Source organism: Brienomyrus brachyistius, chromosome 13 (assembly GCF_023856365.1).
Source record: "Brienomyrus brachyistius isolate T26 chromosome 13, BBRACH_0.4, whole genome shotgun sequence".
NCBI classification, from domain to species: Eukaryota; Metazoa; Chordata; class Actinopteri; order Osteoglossiformes; family Mormyridae; genus Brienomyrus; species Brienomyrus brachyistius.
In genome coordinates this window covers 9,606,938-9,613,761 of record NC_064545.1, presented here as the reverse complement: position 1 = coordinate 9,613,761, position 6,824 = coordinate 9,606,938, and the positions used below count along the sequence as shown (strand labels likewise).

Here is a 6,824-nt window from a genome sequence, read left to right as displayed (position 1 = left end):
TTACTTTCTGTGACCTGTGATTTACATTGTAAAAGATGACCAGATAATATGAATAATTCTTAACTTAATGAATAAATTAATTTGTGGGCCCTCTGGGATTTCTTGCTTTTAAGGAAATATTCTCTTTCTCCGAACCTTTCGATTATTCAGTTACTGTTTTTTTTCTTCGATAATGCTGCAGTATAAGCAGGCATTTGGAGACGATCTGGATTCCATGCTTCCATGATTTTCTGGCACAAAATAGAAAGTATATCTTCCATCGAGCACCAGTGGTCATGGAGTCACCTTACAGTGATGCTGTCATCACTGACACACCAGTGGTCATGGAGTCACCTTACAGTGATGCTGTCATCACTGACACACCAGTGGTCATGGAGTCACCTTACAGCGATGCTGTCATCACTGACACACCAGTGGTCATGGAGTCACCTTACAGCGATGCTGTCATCACTGATACACCAGTGGTCATGGAGTCACCTGACAGCGATGCTGTCATCACTGACACACCAGTGGTCATGGAGTCACCTTACAGCGATGCTGTCATCACTGACACACCAGTGGTCATGGAGTCACCTTACAGTGATGCTGTCATCACTGACACACCAGTGGTCATGGAGTCACCTTGACAGCATCGCTGTCATCACTGACACACCAGTGGTCATGGAGTCACCTGACAGCGATGCTGTCATCACTGACACACCAGTGGTCATGGAGTCACCTGACAGCGATGCTGTCATCACTGACACACCAGTGGTCATGGAGTCACCTTACAGCGATGCTGTCATCACTGACACACCAGTGGTCATGGAGTCACCTTACAGTGATGCTGTCATCACTGACACACCAGTGGTCATGGAGTCACCTTGACAGCATCGCTGTCATCACTGACACACCAGTGGTCATGGAGTCACCTTACAGCGATGCTGTCATCACTGACACACCAGTGGTCATGGAGTCACCTTACAGCGATGCTGTCATCACTGATACACCAGTGGTCATGGAGTCACCTGACAGCGATGCTGTCATCACTGACACACCAGTGGTCATGGAGTCACCTTACAGCGATGCTGTCATCACTGACACACCAGTGGTCATGGAGTCACCTTACAGTGATGCTGTCATCACTGACACACCAGTGGTCATGGAGTCACCTTGACAGCATCGCTGTCATCACTGACACACCAGTGGTCATGGAGTCACCTGACAGCGATGCTGTCATCACTGACACACCAGTGGTCATGGAGTCACCTGACAGCGATGCTGTCATCACTGACACACCAGTGGTCATGGAGTCACCTTACAGCGATGCTGTCATCACTGACACACCAGTGGTCATGGAGTCACCTTACAGTGATGCTGTCATCACTGACACACCAGTGGTCATGGAGTCACCTTGACAGCATCGCTGTCATCACTGACACACCAGTGGTCATGGAGTCACCTTACAGTGATGCTGTCATCATTGACACACCAGTGGTCATGGAGTCACCTGACAGCGATGCTGTCATCACTGACACACCAGTGGTCATGGAGTCACCTTACAGTGATGCTGTCATCACTGACACACCAGTGGTCATGGAGTCACCTTACAGCGATGCTGTCATCACTGACACACCAGTGGTCATGGAGTCACCTGACAGCGATGCTGTCATCACTGACACACCAGTGGTCATGGAGTCACCTTACAGCGATGCTGTCATCACTGACACACCAGTGGTCATGGAGTCACCTGACAGCGATGCTGTCATCACTGACACACCAGTGGTCATGGAGTCACCTTACAGTGATGCTGTCATCACTGACACACCAGTGGTCATGGAGTCACCTTACAGCGATGCTGTCATCACTGACACACCAGTGGTCATGGAGTCACCTTACAGTGATGCTGTCATCACTGACACACCAGTGTGCTGACCTTGCTGGGCACCTCCCAGTTTCCTCTGGAATAAATAACTGCTACTAAACAACAGATAATAAAGATGTTCTTTATCATCTACTAAAATGAGTATTGCGATGACTTAATATAACAGTTTAAAGTTTCATTCCAGGTGAAGGACGTAGGTAAAGAAGTCAGTCTTTGAGAAATGTGTCTCTTCACCGCCTTGCTGATTGTTTTCTTTCCTCCACTCGCTTTTGGCTGATTGTTCTCATAAGTGAAGGAAATTACTGGAATATGACGACGGAAAGCAGAGGAGGATAGGAGAGTGACATCACTGGTAAACGGCACAAAAGATTAATAAAATCTGCATAGTAAAGAGGCCATACTGCTTAACAGATAAGCATAAATTTAAGCGCAGACACTTATAAACAATATATGTATGAATGAATGAAATTTGCCAGGCTTGATTATTTGGGTTTGTCACCACGCTATGAAAAAAGAGAATAAATTTTCTGGTATGGGATGTCAAGTCCTGCTGAATTATGGAATGGGATATCCGGTGAGGCAGCTTTAGTGGAAATGTCACACTTCCTCACTGCATTTTTGTCGGCACACCGGATATCCTTTTGTTAAAAACAATGCTACACAAAACGTTTTGAGGATAACAATGTGAGACTAAAGTAAAAACCAGTCTAAACGTATGAGCTAATCCAAAGCAATTATGAGTGAATAAAAATGTGCTTTTTACAAGGATATGTTTTCATATGTGGATGTTAATCGGAGTATAGTAATATGTTTATCTTGCATGTTTATCTTGCATTCATCAGTTTTCCTGCTGTTGCATTGCATATATTAAATATACACATAACAGATTATTCTCACTGGAGATCGCTGACTTTTTTTTCCATTGATCATCTCGCCCTTTTCATGTGCAATTGAGCGGGTGGAGCAAGATGGGAGCAAGCAGCAGCCAATGGGACGAGAGAGGCTGTTGGGGCTGAGAACTAAAACCCATCTCGCCACACTTGGGTTGAAAACACAGAGTGACATGGATAAGTGTTTCCCCATGTGGAATGAGGTAGATGTGAAAAGCACGAAGTATGCTTTCTCATTATGTCTGCCTTTCTACTGTATCTACTGAAGTAGTTCAGATTGGTTTTTTGACATCTTGTAGACACATTTATTTGTGACTTATTACAATAAACTTTCCATCCTGCAGACGATCTAGGAACTAAATTCTAAATGCCATTGAAATGAAACGTGCACTTCTTTCTGCATCCTTCCTGCTAGAGACATACAAGCAAAGGTTTAGGTGACCTATGATGTTACATTTTAATTTAGGGCAGTGATTAAATACGGCCAATCAGGACCCTCCACCTGCTCATCCCTGGGTTTCTGTAATTTAAATAACTATGTGTTGTTCTTCCGCAATGCACCAGCCTGTTAAGTCTGTTGCATCTTGCATATTGGTCCTGGCGTGACCCTGGTCAGGTGACCAGACCAAGCTAATGGCTGGGCCAATCCCAATGGGTTTTACATCTCAATCTTCTGCATTCTCCAGTCTCATAACCATCTGATGACTCTCTGTGACCTACCACAGACCTACAGACCTACCACAAGTGTGCCAGAGTAGCTCGCCCACTCAATGTTCACAGCAAGCGATACGGAATGATAAAATGTTGACAGGTGTCTGACAGGTATGTGTATGCGTGATTAGATCGATTTGAGGGAATATGCTGAATTGATTTTTCTTTGAGTTTGTTCATTTGGTCTTAGTAATGTCACGAGTCAATTAAACACTGATGAAACTTTAGACTGAAAAAATAAGTAGTCGAGTCTGTGGTGTGATTTTGTTACCAAGTGAATTGTTATGGGACCAGTCCACCTGATTTGCCATCCAACCCATGGTATAATAGGCTTTGCTATTTGTTTATGGGTGTATAAACCAGGCTTGTTTGCATAGAGTCCTACCAACTGTGTTTGTACATGTGGTAACTGTTGTGAACATCCCAGGTGTGTGTGTGTGTATATATAATATAATAAAAACCTGTTTTTTTTTACATTGTGGGGACCATTTTTCAGATCCCCAGAAAGATCTGTGAACGTAATCAAAAAAATTTAAATACCAAATGTGTCATATTCTGTTTGGTTACTTATGATTAAGGTAAGGGCTTAGGTAGGGCTTAAGGTTGTCATGTTGGCGTTAGAGTTTTCCCCATAGAAACGAATGGAGAGTCCCCACAAAGATATAATTACATACTTGTGTGTGTGTTTATGACTGTGTGTGCCTGTGTGTGTCTGCGCGCCGCCGGGTGAGTAGCAAACCTGGGTAGCATCAGGCTAGCAAGCGGACATGTTTATCATCATGAAACAGTGGTGCAATGAGCCTCTTAAGACCCACAGAGACACTTCAAGTAAACCGTTGGGAAAGGGGTTCCCATTAGGGAAGCCTATCTTCCATTGGAAAATGAGAATTACATGGCTGACTAGTGGGAAAACACGTAACGTGCGTTAGCTAGACATGTGGTTAGCCTGCTTGCAGTTTATCGCTTATTTCGTTTATTCTCCACATGACATGCGTCACAAAGAGAAATAAGGTCCATGTAACCACACAGACCTTGTGGTTCACCTAATGTAGTCATATAATGAAATATTACCTAGTTATTGCCAAAATAATAACGAATAATGCAATTATTGGGTACCTTATGGGTATTATTATGCATTATTGTTATGACAAAAATGAGATCAGACAGCATTCTGCTTATTTTACATAATACCTGTCTTAATGTTTTTTGAAGAACAAAGAAGCGTAAATTGGTGGCATTTAGAACGTGAGCATAGCAACATCTGGGCATCAAGGGAAAAATACCTACATGTATGATTAGAAAAGCTGCCTGATTTGTAAAACCAAAGTCCAAATATGAATTAACTTCTTATAAAAGGTCTTTTTATGCACTGGCATGATTTTTTGCTCGATCTTGATTCAGACTTGAAACTTGTCTTCCCCAGTCCATCTGAGTTCATAGCAACCCCCCCCCCCTCAATTATCTGCTAAGTTAGCAATTATCTGTTTTGCATACATAAACCAGAAGGAATTCCAGTGCAAGGCGTCTGGGAAAAAGCACATTGCGCAATGGAAAAATCGCAAATCATAATTGCTGAGGAGGATGTCACAACTTCCCATTTCTAAAACTTGTATCTTTCTAAAGAAATATGTTGTACTTTTAGTGTGTTGTCCCAATCATCATAGATACTGTATGACACAGAATGTGTCACATAGTAAATCTGCCAATGAACATTGTGTGTGCACTTTATTGACATAGTGTGAACTTTTAAGAAAATCGTAATACATTTGCTGGATTCTGCTGCAAATGGCTCTGGAGACAGTTGAGTTCTGCAGTGATTAATGTATGATAGATAAAAAAACAGACATATGAAACAAAAGAAAAATACAATAGATGAGCACAATTGGATGTGTGGAAAGTGTGCTAGTTTGTTGCAGTGCCTCAACCAATGTGAGGCAGTCCGCAAAGATAATGTTCCTTAAGCTCTACAGTCAAGGACACTGGAGAAGACTAGACCTAACAACCCCGATGGTGCCTGGTACTACATGAAAAACAACCTATCAGTCCATGCCAGAGGTCACAGGTGTCACCAGCCACAAGTCCGGGAGAAAATCAAGTAAGACAAAGTGCAAGACGTATAAAAGTAATGTCATAACATATTGGTAATAATGTATGATTTACAAAATACACGAAAAATGCATAATTTACCACACATTTCTTAAAAAGTTTATCAAATAAAAAGCCTTTGAACATTATATTGTTTTTGAATTTTAAATGTGTTCAGCGGGATGCAGACATGTCACAATGAAATTAATACTTATAGGATGTGATGGAAGTGTGTGTCTGTTACCTTTGCATTTGACAAGTCATTTCCTTATGTCCTTATTCGGTGGTCATTTTAAATAAAAGGACTCAGGACCAGTCCTAGTCAATGTGCCCCCCCCCCCCCCCCCCCCCCCACAGAATAGGCAGCTGCCTGTGTGGCCTGCTGTTTTTACCAGCCTCGAGTTATTTAAATGTTAAAATTGTAAAATTTGAGGTATTTGCGTAGTCTAGAATTTACAGTTTCTGATTCAGACTTGTAATCCAGAACCGAACTTGTATTTTTCTGGACTCGGTGTCTGGTAATGGGCTCGGTCTCGTCTCAGACTCGCCCTCCTGTTGGACTCGGTCTTGACTCAGACTTGACTAAGGTGAGCTGGAGCATATGTACACATGCAGACTACAGGAGGAAATCTCATATAACCTACCCACATTTGGAGGGAGTGGAATTATAGGCCCTAACCCTGGTGGTGTGAGGGAACAATGCTGCCAAGTTGAGCAGAGGTGGATAGTTCAGGCCCAGAAAGTAAAAATCCAGACCAAGATTTTGTTTCAGCTTGTAATACTTAACTGGTTGGTTCAATAACATGAAACACCAAATATTCGTGTTTAGTATCCCTTTGGGAACCAGTGACTAGCAATTAATAGAAACATGCCAAGAACAGGAGTGAGTGTGTTTAAAAAATTACGACACTTAACTAAAAACGTCTGTGCAAAAGATATGTGCATGTATGGTAAACATTGTTTGTCAATGGACTTTTGTTATGAAACAATTTTACTGAACTAAGCAAGCATCCCAAGACTCTGCGAGCACTGTAAATCTCAATAAAACTAAAAGCTTTTATAATTGTACTAAAACTGAACATTTAGATTGCTTAGAATTTTAAAAAGTAATGTTTACAGTATTTCATATCTATATTTACTTAGGTACCAAATAAATTATAAGAGAGTTAGTTAATGCAAAAATATGCGTCTAAACATTCTTCCTTAAGAGCTGTAACACTGTGCTGCATTTAGCCCTTAATGGTGTCTGCTTCATGAAACGCAGTTTACAGCTG

The 6,824-nt window shown here is 41.9% G+C and overlaps 1 long non-coding RNA gene across 1 annotated transcript; it reads right to left on the bottom strand.

Annotated features, from left to right (window-relative positions):
• Window positions 1–562: 562 nt before the first annotated feature.
• Window positions 563–1,003, bottom strand: LOC125706379 (uncharacterized). Its single transcript, XR_007381985.1, has 3 exons — window positions 912–1,003; window positions 767–862; window positions 563–670 (listed from the first exon to the last, which is right to left on the bottom strand). It is a non-coding gene; the product is annotated as an uncharacterized LOC125706379 (long non-coding RNA).
• Window positions 1,004–6,824: the final 5,821 nt, after the last annotated feature.